Source organism: Carcharhinus amblyrhynchos, chromosome 6 (assembly GCF_965287045.1).
Source record: "Carcharhinus amblyrhynchos chromosome 6, sCarAmb.v2.hapA, whole genome shotgun sequence".
NCBI classification, from domain to species: Eukaryota; Metazoa; Chordata; class Chondrichthyes; order Carcharhiniformes; family Carcharhinidae; genus Carcharhinus; species Carcharhinus amblyrhynchos.
The window spans coordinates 8,521,367-8,535,585 of NC_137329.1; positions in this window are offsets into that span (position 1 = coordinate 8,521,367).

A 14,219-nucleotide genomic window follows, 5' to 3' on the forward strand; every position below is an offset into this window, starting at 1 on the left:
GTTATCTTTTTAGAAAATGCTTTAAAAAGCACAGATATAATCTAGAAGGGTAGTCCAGGGCCAGAGGGCAGAGTCTAGAATAAAGGGGAGCCAATTTAAGCCTAAGATGACGAGGAATTTCTTCTCTCGGAGGGTTGTGAGTTATTGGAATTCCTTGTCACAGAGAACTGCCGGGGTAGAGTCCTTGTGTATATTTAAGGCTGAGACAGATAGATTTTTGATCAGGAAGGGACTCCTTCCTGATCAAAAATCAGGGTTACAGAGAAAGGACAGGAACGTGGATGTAGGATCAGCAGATGGCAGAGCAGGATCGGGGGGGCTGAAGGGCCTATTCCTGTTCCTATTTCTTATGGTCTTCACAATAAAAGTTAGGAAATGCTTTTTGACATGGTTTAGATTCTCTTCCTTTTCTCTCTATCTGTTCTTCCTTCGCCAATCAGTGCTTCCTTTTCTCACTGAAATCAGGCATCGAACCTCTGCTGTTGGATGGTCTGAATGTGTTTTCTAACTGAGGCACTTGCAAAGAAGTTCAGACACTCTGTGTTTGATGGCAACATTGTGCACTGCACAGGTTCATGACGGAGGGATATATCACAGCCAATTAGTTCTCATATTTCAAAGTTCTTTAATCATGTTTCTATAGCAAGGGACGAGGTGCGAGCTATTATAAAATGTGCTTTGTGGCTAAAATTAGTTTAAGGGGTTTTGTTTCTTGCTAGCCCCATGCTGGGTGGGGAATGTGAAGTCAGATGAAAGGTAGTTAATATTCTTACCAGAGGTTATTGCTACTTTAACCAATTCAATTGTCGTGATTAAACCCTACAAGACCCCGTACCGGAAGGATTTTGGGGATTTTCTTGTCCCTCTGTAAACAGAAGGAAAGAAAATCACACTTAATATTTATAAGGTTATTGGAAAAGAGGGCTGTGCAGAGGACTGCAGGAGAAGGTTGTGCAAAGTTAGGGCGGCGCAGTCGTTAGCTCTGCCTAGAGTGGTAAGAGGTGCGCACAGCTAACCTGGACTCCGACTCAGAGAGGGTAGCCACCTTGTTGAGATTGTGAGAGTAGAGGAGCCTGTACCAGGCTGATTGCTGCTGCTACTATTTGTTGGGGGGCAGTGGGGGGGCTTCACTTTGAGAATGTGCACCTTCCAATGTTCTCTTTGAAGGAATGTGCACTCACCTTGGCTCCTTTGATGTGGGTGAGTGCACTGTCGCTAGGCCAGAGACCGACTTGGTACCCCGCACCAACTATATGAGACCGAATTGATACCCCGCACCGACTATATGGTGGTCTTGGAGAGAGTATGTGTGGCGCAGGGCTTTTTAAAAATTCATTTTCGGGGCATCAGCATTGCTGGCTGGCCCAACATTTACCCCATTTCATCCCTAATTCCACTCCGTTGTGGATCTGGAGTCACATGTAAGCCAGACCAGGTAAAGGACACAAAAGAGCCAGTTAGATTTCATCGAAACACAGAAACATAGAAAGTAGGCGCAGGGGTAGGCCATTCGGCCCTCCGAGTCTGTACCACCATTCAATATGAACATGGCGGATCATGTACTTTCCATACCCCACTCCCACTTTCTCTCCATTCCCCTCGATCCCATTAGTCACAAGGGCCACGTCCAGCTTCCCCTTGAACATACCTAGTGAACTGGCCCCCAACAGCTTTCTGTGGCAGAGAATTCCACAGGTTTACAACTCGCTGAGTGAAAAAGTTCTTCCTTATCTCAGTCCTGAATGGTTTACCCCTTACTCTTGGACTGTGACCAGTAGTTCTGCACGAGGAAACAAAATTGGGAACATTCTTCCCACATCTAGCCTGTCCAGTCCCATCAGGATTTTATATGTTTCTATGGGATCCCCCCTCTATATTCCAGTGAGTACAAGCCTAGTTGATCCAGTTTTTCTTCATATGTCAGTCCTGCCATTCCAGGAATCAGTCTGGTGAACCTTCGCTGGATTCCCTCAATGGCAAGAATGTCCTTTCTCAGACTAGGAGACCAAAACTGCACCCAATACACAAAGTGTGGCCTCACCAAGGCGCTGTATAATTGCAGCAATGATGTGGAGATGCTGGCATTGGACCGAGGTAAACACAGTAAGAAGTCTCACAACACCAGGATGTGAGGAACTCCCAACTCATCTGACGAAGGGGCAAACCCTGAAAGCTTGTGGGTTTACTATCAAATAAACTTGTTGAACTTTTACCTGGTGTTGTGAGACTCCTAACTGGAGCAAAACATGGAAGGGCTGTCTTACGAGGAAAGATTGAATGAACTTGGGCTGTTTTCCCTTGAGAGACGTCGGCTGAGGGGGGATCTAATAGAGGTTTATAAGATTATGAAGGGGATAGATAGAGTAAATGGTGGTAAGCTTTTTCCGCTATTAGAAATGGATAGAACAAGGGGTCACGGGCTTAGGGTGAGGGGGGCTAGGTATAAGACAAATATTAGAGGGCAGTTTTTCACGCAAAGGGTAGTGGGGGTGTGGAATGCACTGCCGAGTAAGGTGGTGGAAGCAGGCACGCTAGGGTTGTTTAAGAGTCACTTAGACAGCCACATGAGCGGGCTACATATAGGGGGATATAGTAGGCCTTACTAAACATTGTAGGCTTGGGAATACGTTTTGCCTTGGATGTTAGTCTTTGCCTGTTTAATAATGAATTTTTTTGTCTCCACAGGCATTTAAGTCCAGCAAGGGGCATGCATGCGGCAGGTTGTAGTGGGCTGCTCTTGGACGTTGCTTCGGGAGTTGCCTATTGCTTCATGTCGTTAGTGTGCTTAAACTGGACCATCTCGAGGGCAACATGACAGCTCAGAGACTATCTCTGTTACTGTGCGGACACATGGATTTGGGCCTGTGTCTGTGGGAGTTTGCACGTTCTCCCCGTGGTTGCGTGGGTTTCCTCCGGGTGCTCCGGTTTCCTCCCACATCCCCAAAGATGTGCTTTTAGGCTGATTGATTGGGTACTAAATTGTCCCTAAATTGGACCTCCCTGATCCTCACACATTAGGCGTAGACTAAAATCATGAATAGGTCACTGAGACAGTGGGACGGCGGCGCGGGCTCGTTGGGCCGAAGGGCCTGTTTCCCGTGCTGTGTTGTTCTTTTGTTCTTTTTTGTTCAAGACATCCTTGTTCCTATACTCAAACCCTCTTGCTATGAAGGCCAGCATGACATTAGCTTTCCTCACCGCCTGCTGTACCTGTAGGCTACTTTAATTCTATCTTCACAGAAGAAAACACTGATAACTTCTCACAGGTGTTAGGGAACTAATAATCCAGGGAGATGGTGAAAGGGAAGGGATAGATTGGACAAGATATTCTTGCTTCCCTTGACGAAGAAGTCTAGAACCAGGTGACATAGATTCAAAACAAGTGGCACAAGGGTTAACGGGGACACGAGGAAGAACTTTTTTACACAGAGGGTGTCTGGAATTCGCTGCCCGAGTTGGTGGTGGAGGCAGAGACATAAGAACATAAGAACATAAGAAATAGGAGCAGGAGTAGGCCATCTGGCCCTTCGAGCCTGCCCCGCCATTCAATAAGATCATGGCTGATCTGTCGTGGCTCAGTTCCACTTTCCCGCCCTCTCCCCATAACCCTTAATCCCCTCTCTTATCAAAAACCCATCAACCCGCTTCTTAAAAATATTTAGCGAGGCAGCCTCCACCACTTCAACGGGCAGAGAATTCCAGAGATTCACCACCCTTTGAGTGAAGAAGTTCCTCCTCAACTCCGTTCTGAACTGCCCCCCCTTTATCTTGAGGCTGTGCCCCCTAGTCCTACTGTCTTTTTTGAGCGGGAAGAGTCTTTCCACCTCTATCCTATCCATCCCATTCATCATCTTATACGTCTCAATGAGATCTCCCCTCATTCTTCTAAACTCTAACGAGTACAAGCCTAGTTTATTCAGCCTCTCCTCATAGCTCAACCCCCTCAACTCCGGTATCAGCCTAGTAAACCTCCTCTGCACTCCCTCCAAGGCCAAAATATCCTTGCGCAGGTGCGGCGCCCAAAACTGCACACAGTACTCCAGCTGCGGCCTCACCAATGCCCTATACAGCTGCAGCAAGACCTCCCTACTTTTATATTCAATCCCCCTCGCTATGAAGGCCAGCATCCCATTCGCCTTCCTGACCACCTGCTGCACCTGCAGGCTGGGTTTTTCAAAAGTATCTGTTTCTGTACCTTAACTGCTGTTAGCACCTTAACTACAGGGCTAAGGGCCAGCTGCAGGAAGGTGGGATTAGCAAGAGCACCTTCTGTGCTGTAGACTACCTTCTGTACTGTAACATTAAAACAAAAGGGGGCTGAAAGCAGATAAATTCCCAGCGCCTGGAAATTCATATCCAAGAGCGCTAAAGGGGATGGTTTTCATCTCTCACACTTCTGTTACACGGTCCTGTTTAAAATTGCTGCTGTGTATCTTGATGATTCAATTGTCTTAACTTTCTCATTGGTAACTTTCCTGCCCTATAAATTATTAAATCAGCATATTGCGGCTCCACTTTGACAAGAGATGCCCTGTGATCCATTATTAATTACAACGTATAATTAAGTGCGGAGGAATTAATTATGACAGATAACTTCATAATTTTATCACTACAATTATCATTTAAACCAGCTAAAAACATTTGTATGCAATGCTGATCCCCTAATAACGGTTTGAAGGATTAAGTGAGGAGCAGCACGGCTTTTTATGACAGTTTGTTTCAAGCTCATAAAACACGTTATGGATGTTAAAACCATCGGATGGTGGAAGTGATTATACATCTCCACGGCCGTTATTGCTAAGTGCCTCTTAAATAACACTGTGAAAAGCAGCTGTTTTGGAACATTGTGGGTTTGTTAACCCAGTGAACCTTAGTGATAGGATTGCGAGCTGGGAGCTGTGAGCGTCAGCCCAAGGCAATCAGTTGGGTTTCTACTGGCAGATGCACCGCGCTGACGGCTGACTTTCCTGCGCGCAACCCGACAATTTGTGTTCCGCTAATTGGGAAGATTGATGCCACAATGTGTCAGGAGGTGAAACGTTCTCCGATTTCCCTGCGTTCGTCCATCCTCATTGCTGCCCTGGGCCCTTCTTGTAAAAACCCGCTGAGTGAAGTGAAAAGGCTTGGCGGCAATTTCACGTCGCACCGGCTCAATGTCCGGTGAAATTCTCCAGCCTTCCAGCTGTGTGTTTCCTGCAGCCGGAGCTGGCACGTGGTTTGCCCATGGCGGGATTCTCTGGTCCCACCACTATCAATGGGAATTCCCATTGATGTCAACCCCCCACACCGGCGGGATACGCACAGGCAGGGATGCACTGACAGTGGGACTGGAGAATCCTGTGAACAGCTGGAGAATTCCAGCCATAATCTGCGCTCCGAGATCATCCCCAGAAGCCTTAACCTTCTTTGGAATACAGCGAAATCCATTTGCTTTCTTTGATTTGATTTGATTTATTATCACATGTAATACTATCCAGTGAAAAGTATTGTGTCATGCGTGTAACACAGACAAAGCATACCATTCGTAGAGTACTTAGGGAAGAAGGAAAGGAAGGGATACAGAATGCACTGTTACAATCGTAGCTAGGATGTAGCGAAAGATCAACTTAATGCAAGGTAGGTCCATTCAAATGTCTGACAGCAGCAGGGAAGAAGCCGCTCTTGAGTCGGTTGGGATGTGACCTCAGACTTTTGTATCTTTTTCCCGACAGAAGAAGGTGAAAGAGAGAATATCCGGGGTATGTGAGGTCCTTAGTTGCTCTTCTGAGGCAGTGGGAAGTGTAGACAGAGTCAATGGATGGGAGGCTGCTTTGAGTGATGGATTGGGCTTCATTCACAATGCTTTGTAGTTCCTTGCTCAAGACATCAAGCAAGTTGGCATGTCCGTGTTTTTGAAATAAAGGCTGTGGTTGCAAGATGGGAGCATGGTGGTGAATTGGGCAGGACCCGGGACACCTGGAAGCCTCGGGGACATGAAGTCCCTGCTCAATCTAACAGCAGGATCTTGTTGTCATTTCTTTTAAAAATAAGAACTCCTGTTTTCCTGCCTGCAGCCCACTGGTTGACTGGATGGTTACCATACTGACCAGGGAGTCAACGGGGGGGGCTGCTGGGGACTGGCAACTGGAAGAGAGCTCCTCCTGGTGGGGGAGGGTGGAGTGACATTCAGGAGAGGTGGAGGGGGAGGGAGGGAGGGCTGCCTGGGAAGAATCATGGGTTTAGGCGGTGTAAGGTTTTAGAGATGGTTAAAGTTATGCTGGTAGTGGATTGGTTTGAGATACCGGGGACTCGCTCTCCTTTCCCTAGCCCCCGACTGGTGATATAAAAAATCACTTGGATGCTGGAAATGATCGCTCTTGCCTTGCTTTAGCTGTCAGGTTTCCTGGCCCTTCGGAATCCCGGACAAGCAGAGTTAAATTTAAACTACTGCCAAAGTATTAGGAAGGAGGTTTCATTTATTATCACAATGATGGGCCTTCCTCTCTCAGCAGATCACAGCACAGTGCAGAGGGAGGCCATTCAGCCCATTGAGTCTCCCAACCTCAATCTCATCCAGGCCCTATCCCCATAATCCCTCACATTTACATCACTAATCTCATAACTCTAAGGGGCAATTAAGCACGGCCAATCAGCCTAACCCACACATCTTAGACTGTGGAATAAACCAGAGGAAACCCACACAGACACAGGGAGAACATGCAAACTCCGCACAGGCAGTGACCCAAGCCAGGAATCGAACCCGGGTCCCTCGTGCTGTGGAGCAGCAGTGCTCACCACCGTGCAACCAGGCTGACAGGGATTGCCAAGGCACAGACCCAGGCACTGCTTGTAGCTGAATGTGCGGTTCTCTCTCGGAATGACAGTATCTGTATTGCCAACACTGTCACTTCACTGGGATCACTGTTACTGCCTATCAGCTGGCCCTGTGTTACAACTGCAGCTGAGGTTAATACCGAGCAAGACAGTCCTTTCACTGAAATCTGTCTCAGCTGAGCGTTATCTGTTTTTTTGTGTGGTAGAGATGAGCAGGGAAAGTGACTGAGCATAAAAAACCACAGGAGGTGGGATTTTACAGCTGCGCTCATCCCGAAACTGTTAAATCCGGCCTGAATTCCATCCCTCGCCATGTTCCACCCCTCGCCCGATCCGATTCCCGTGGCAGGAGGGAGGTAAAATTCCAGCCAGGATGTTAACGATTTTGATGAGAGAGTGAAACATAATGGGTGGGATTGTCTGGCTGCGCTGACCCCAAAACCGGAGAGTCCCACCCAAGGCCATTGAACCTTTATGTGGTTCCCCCTTCCCCACCCCCGCTGCCTGCTCCGATTCCCATGGCAGGCAGGATTGGAGAATTCCCTCCCGTATCTCCAAATTTCAGATGACACACAGCTGGGTGGGAGGGTGAGCTGTGAGGAGGATGCAGAGATGCTTCAGTGTGATTTGGACAAGTGGAGTGAGTGGGCAAATGCAAGGCAGATGCAGTACAATGTGAATAAATGTGAGGTTATCCACTTTGGTGGCAAAAACAGGAAGGCAGATTATTATCTGAATGGCTACAGATTGAGAGAGGGGAATATGCAATGAGACCTGGGTGTCCTTGTACACCTGAAAGCAGGTGCAACAGACAGTGGAGAAGTACAATGATATGTCAACTTTCATAGCAAGAGGATTGGAGTACAGGAGAAGGGATGTCTTGCTCCACTTATACAGGACTTTGCTAAGGCCACACCTTGAACATTATGTGCAGTTTTGGTCTCCTTATCTAAGGAAGAGGGTAAATTCAGAGAATTACCAGATTGATTCCTGGGATAAATCAAATCAAATCAAATCCAAATCCTTTCAGAAGGGGAGGCCACAGTCTGGGCCAGTGTGATGACATGTGTATATGTTTATATTTCTGTGATTATGTACATATTCTATGCAGGTTGGAGTAAAGCTGTGTCTGTGAGTGTCCACTGTTTGATCAGGGGAGAGGTTGTGGTATCAGTTTGCCAGTTGAGCCTAAGGGGATAAAGAATAAAAGTGTTTTTTTTCCATTTTATAGCAAGGCCTTTTGGTGGGTTTGACTTCCAAGCAAGCAGACTTACAAACAAGTTTGCATTTGGGGATAGATGTTGAAACAGATGTGTAGATTTTGCATCTCAAAGCTATTTCAAAGCTGCCAAAGAACGAAGAGCTAATTCACTAAAGTGAACAAAAAGGTATGACTTGTCTTTTTAAACAGATGTCTACTGCAGAGTTTGGTTTGATTTGATTTATTATTGTCACATGTATTAGTATACAGTGAAAAGTATTGTTTCTTTTGTGCAATACAGACAGAACATACTGTTCATAGAGTACAAAGGAAGGAAAGGAGAGGGTGCAGAATATAGTGTTAAATTCATAGCTGTGGTGTAGAGAAAAATCAGCTTAATATATGGTAGATCCATTCAAAAGCCCGATGGTAACAGGTAAAAAGCTGTTCTTGACTTGGTTTGTACGTGACCTCACACTTTTGTAATGGAAAAAGGTGGAAGAGAGACTGTCTGGGGTGCGTGAGGTCTTTGATTATGCTGGCTGCTTTTCTGAGGCAGTGGGAAGTGTAGACAGAATCAGTGGATGGGAGCCTGGTTTGCATGATGGACTGGGCTACATTCACTACCCTTTTTGATTTGATTTGATTTGATTTATTATGCCACATGTATTAACATACAGCGAAAAGTACTGTTTCTTGTGCGCTGTACCGATAAATCATACCATTCATAGAGAAAGAAATGAGAGAGTGCAGAATGCAGTGTTACAGTCATAGCTAGGGTGTAGAGAAAGATCAACTTAATGCAAGATATTTCCATTCAGAAGTCGAACGGCAGCAGGGGGGAAAGCTCTTCTTGAGTTGGGTGGTATGTGACCTCAGACTTCTGTATTTTTTTCCCAATGGAAAAAGGTGGAAGACGGAATGTCTGGGGTGCGTAGGCTCCTTAATTATGCTGGCTGCTTTGCTGAGGCAGTGGGAAGTGTAGACAGAGGCAATGGATGGGAGCCTGGTTTGAGTGATGGATTGGGCTACATTCACTTTTGTAGTTCCTTGTGGCCTTGGGCAGAGCAGGAGACATGCCAACCTGTGATGTAACCAGAAAGAAGGCTTTCTATGGTGTAGCTGTAAAAGTCAATGAGAGTCGTAGCTGACATGCCAAATTTCCTCAGTCCTCTGAGAAACTGGAGTTATTGGTGAGCTTTCCTATCCATAGCGTCAGCATAGAGGGGCCAGTGGTGAATAGGGATTGGTTGAGCATCTATTCAAAGTAAAGGTGGAGAACTCTGAGACTCTCTTGGTGAAGAACGGAGGGTTTGGAAGGAAGTCCACGCTGAGTCAAAAATCGAGATAGGAGGACGGGTAACATTCAGGTTAGTTCAAAAGATGATATTAAAGGGAATCTGTGGAGTCGCTACAGTGGAACAGGAGGCCATCAACTCTGTACCAACTCCTGAAATAGCATTCCATCCAGTCCCCCCCTCCAGCCTATCCCCCTAACCTTGCTCATTTACTCAGGATTATCCCCCAACCTACACATCTTTTGGACACTAAGGGGCAATTTAGCATGGTCAATCCACCTAACCCGCACATCTTTGGAATGTGGGAAGAAACCGGAGCACCCAGAGAAAACCCACGCAGACACAGTGAAAACTTCGCTCAGTGAGCCAAGCCAAGAATTGAACCCAGGTCCCTGGCGCTGTGAGGCAGCAGTGCTAACCTCTGTGCCACCGTGGGAGAAATAAAAAAGTTTAGAGAGAAAGTCCCAGAACCTAGGTCCTGGACGATTGAAAATGATTCGGCCAATGGTAGGCTGAAGGGTCTGTAGAGTTCGGAGATGGGATGAATGCAAAGTCGTGGGGACTCACTCACTTGGCACATCTTGACGATGGTAGTTAAAATTTTTCAGCCTTGTCTTTTGTGCTGGCGATGGGCCATCCCATTGCTGAGGGAACAGATATTAGTGGAGCCTCCCCCTCTCATTGTTTCGTTGTCAATCACTGTTCACAGCTGGATATGGGTGGACTACAGATCGAGCATTGACTGGGTCATCACTTGCTTTGACATTTTACAGCCTCTCAGTTTCAACAGTGAATTCACCAATTTTAGATCAGAAACACTTTCCTTCCTGGCTACTGTTAGTAATTATTGTTTTTTTCTCCCCCTTCTGGCTCCCCAGCAGAACCTCTTTTGTTCCTTCATGTGAATCATCACCACCCCCTTTTGCCTTGGAGCATAAGACTTTTGTTTTTGTTTTATTCATTCATTGGGTGGCACAGTGGTTAGCACTGCTGCATCACAGCGCCGGGGACATGAGTTCAATTCGTGGCTTGGGTCACTATCTGTCTGGAGTTTCACGCTCTCCCTGTGTCTGCATGGGTTTCCTCCGGATGTTCCAGTTTCCTCCTACAGCCTGGAAGATGTGCTGGTTGAGGTGCATTGACCTGAACAGGTGCTGGAGTGTGGCGACTAGGGGAATTTAACTAACTTCATTGCAGTGTAATTGTGACTAGTAAATAAACTTTACTTTTTGACATGGGGTGTCACTGGCTGTCCAGCATTTATTGCCCATCCCTAGTTGCCCAAGGGCAGTTGAGAGTCAACCACATTGTCTTAGCTTTGGAGTTAGATCAGGTAAGGACGGCAGATTTCCTTCATTAAAAGGCAAATGGTTATCAGTAAATTCTTAATTCCATATTTCTTATTGAATTCAAATTCCACCATCTGCCATGGCAGGATTATGAACCTGGGCCCCCCGACCATTAGCTGAGCTTCAGGATTAATATTCTAGTGATAATACCTCTAGGCCATTGCCTCCCCTAAATTGTCATTTAATCTCTCCTGCCTCCTCCACATCAAAGCCCTGGTCATTTCTGCTTTCCTCCTCTCTCCCACCTCTCCCTGGCCCCAGCCACATCTCTAATTTAATAACTTGATTTTCAAGTTTGCTGATGACGCCACTGTGGTGGGTTGGATCGCAAACAATGACGAGACAGAGTACAGTAAAGAGATTGAGAATCTGGTGAACTGGTGTGGGAACAAAAATCTCTCCCTCAATGTCAACAAGATGAAGGAGATAGTCATCAACTTCTGGAAACGTAGTGGAGGACATGGTGAAGTAGAAATGGTTGAGAGCTTCAGGTTTTTAGTGTCCAGATCACTAATAACATGTCCCATACTGACACTGTAATCCACCAAAACCATAGAAAACTCACCAACGCCTCTACTTTCTCAGAAGACTAAGGAAATTTGGCATGCCCACTTTTCACCAACTTTTGTCCACTCTCTCACCAACTTTTACAGATGCACTATTGAAAACATTCTTTCTGGTTGTATCACAGCTTGGTATGGCTCCTGCTTTGCCCAAGACCACAAGGAACTACAGAAGGTCATGAATGTAGCCCAATGCACCACACCAACCAGTCTCCCATCCATTGGTTCTATTTACACTTCCCGCTGCCTTGGCAAAGCAGCCAGCATAATTAAGGAGCCTACACATCCTGGACATTCTCTCTGCCACCTTCTTCCATTAGGAAAAATATACAGAAGTCTGAGGGCACATGCCAACCGACTCAAGAGCAGCTTCTTCCCTACTGCCATTACACTTTTAAATGGACCTACCTCACATTAAGTTGATCTTTACTTACCAGGCCACTGCCTGGTATGGAGGGCAGGTCTTATGAGGAAAGGTTGAGGGAGCTGGGGCTTTTCTCTTTAGAGCGGAGGAGGATGAAAGGCGACTTAATAGAGGTTTATAAGATGATGAGGGGGATAGATAGAGTGGATGTGCAAAGACTATTTCCTCGGGTGGATGTAGCTGTTACTAGGGGGCATAACTATAAGGTTCATGGTGGGAATTATAGGAGGGATGTCTGAGGTAGACTCTTCACTCAGAGAGTGGTTGGAATAGACTGCCTGCTGTCATAGTGGAGTTGGACACTTTAGGAACTTTCAAGTGGTTATTGGATATGCACATGGAGCACACCAGAATTATAGAGAATGGGATAGCTTGACCTTGGGTTTAGACAAGGCTCGGCACAACATTGAGGGCCGAAGGGCCGGTACTGTGCTGTACTGTTCTATGTTTCTCTAAGCCCTAGCTACGTCTGTGACACTATATTCTGCACTCTCTCCTTCTCAATGAACAGTATGCTTTGCCTGTATAACGTATAAGAAACAATATTTTTCATTGTATGCTAATAAATCTGACAATAATAAATCAAATCAAATCAAACTTTTCCCAATTCTGGTAAAAAAACACAGACCTGAAACTTTAACTCTGCTTCCCCCTCTCTCTCTCTCTCTAGAGATGCAGAATATGTCTAGTATTTCCCGCTTTTGTTTTAGTTTTGTTAGCTCTGGATGACGCAGCCACATCTGTTATATTTGAGAATGGAGGCAAGTGAAAATGTCATCGCAATATTAAAGAAAATTCAGCAGCATCCTTTCCTTGACTTCTACAGGGAAATCAAACTGCAGAATTATGGTTCAAAGAGCAGAGTGGGATCAAAGACCTCTGGCCCTTCATTTGAAACACATCGAAGAGTTTGGATTCAGTGGCAAAAGACTAACTTGCTTTTTAAATTGAGTATTGCTGAAACAAAGGAGACCTGACAAGTTCTTTGCCTCACACTTGTCACATTTCGCCAGAACACCAGTATAAGGGAAAAGAAAACAACAGTTTATACTGCATTAGAAGACAATGCTGAATGTGTGCCCAGTGGACTGGCAGAGGTACTGCCATGGAGAATGCACCAGTTGATGGACACTAACAGATAACTGCCAAGCATTGTTTGAAACTTAAACTCATCTGTATTTTCTTCTTGAGCAGTATAAATTGTTGTTTTCCCCTTATGCTGGTATTCTAGTGAAGTGTCCTGTTGGGTGCAAGACAAAAAACTTTGACGTGTCTTTCTCCAACAGTACGCAAGATCCCTGTTAACAAATTATGATTGGTGTTTCAAGGTTGTCCAATGTAAACATGAGAAATGAAATCTACTAAAAATGTTCCGAGTTGTTCTTGATTTTCAATACAGATTTTGTCAGAGCACAATTAAATGCCTAAAGGTGCATGCCTAGCTATTGGCAGGAAAGATATTTTTTGTGAAAGACAGTTGGCCAGACAAAGAGCTTGTGATCCTTTTCATAAAGAATCAATCATTCATTCCTGTTGAACAATCCTTTCCCACGAATGCGGTCTGTGTGCTGAGCACCAAAATGTCAGGAGTGAATGGAAAGCATAGAACAAAGGGCTGCTCTTTCAAAGCACGCGAGATTCAAGGAGAACCAAACTGGTGACAAATCCAACACGTTAACACCATCATGGCTGATATCAAGGTGAAGGCAGGAGTAGCTGTGAAATGCCTTTGGGTGAGTATTGAGTAGAACATATTACACCATTAAGTGTCTACCAATATAGTGAGCCTGTGTTAAGTGCTTCTTTATGACTAATGCTGTCTACTTTAGTACAGATTAAGTGTGGAGTAGAGAAAAAAAATCCTCATCTCTCCCAACCAAGATTGTTTGATTTGATTCCATTCCATTCATTATTGTCATATAAAACAAAAATAAATACAACACAGGAACAGCCCCTTCAGCCCACCAAGCCTGTGCCGATCATGATGCCCTAACTAAACTAAAAAAAAGCCTTCTGCCCTTACTCGATCCGTATCTCTCTATCCCCTCCCTATTCATGTACTCATCCAAATACCTCTTAAATGTGTCTGCTTCCACCATCTCCTCTAGCAGCGCGTTCCAGGCACCCGCCACTCTCCACATGAAAAACATCCCCCGCACACCTCCCTTAAACTTCCCCCCTTCTCACCTTGAACTTGTGCCCCCCGTGTAATTGGCACTTCCGTCCTGGGAAAAAACCTCTGACTATCCAGTCTGTCTATGCCTCTCATAATGTTGTAGACATCTATCAGGCCTCCTGCCAATCTCCAGGATTTCCTCTTCCATTGGTGTCAGATGGTCATGGCTGCAGCCCCAGTTCCCCACTTCTCCCTGGAGCCGTGTGCTCTCTCCCCTTGCAGTGAGGAAAGGTTGAGAGTTTGGAACAAGAGCAGTTCATTGAGTGATGAGGGAGGAGGGCAGATATTTGAGGAGGGTTGTTGTGAGGAATAGATATGGGAGGGCAATAGGTTGAAGGTGAATGAGAATATTGTCCATTGAGATGGAAAAGTGAGAAGGATTCTAGAGAGAAAGA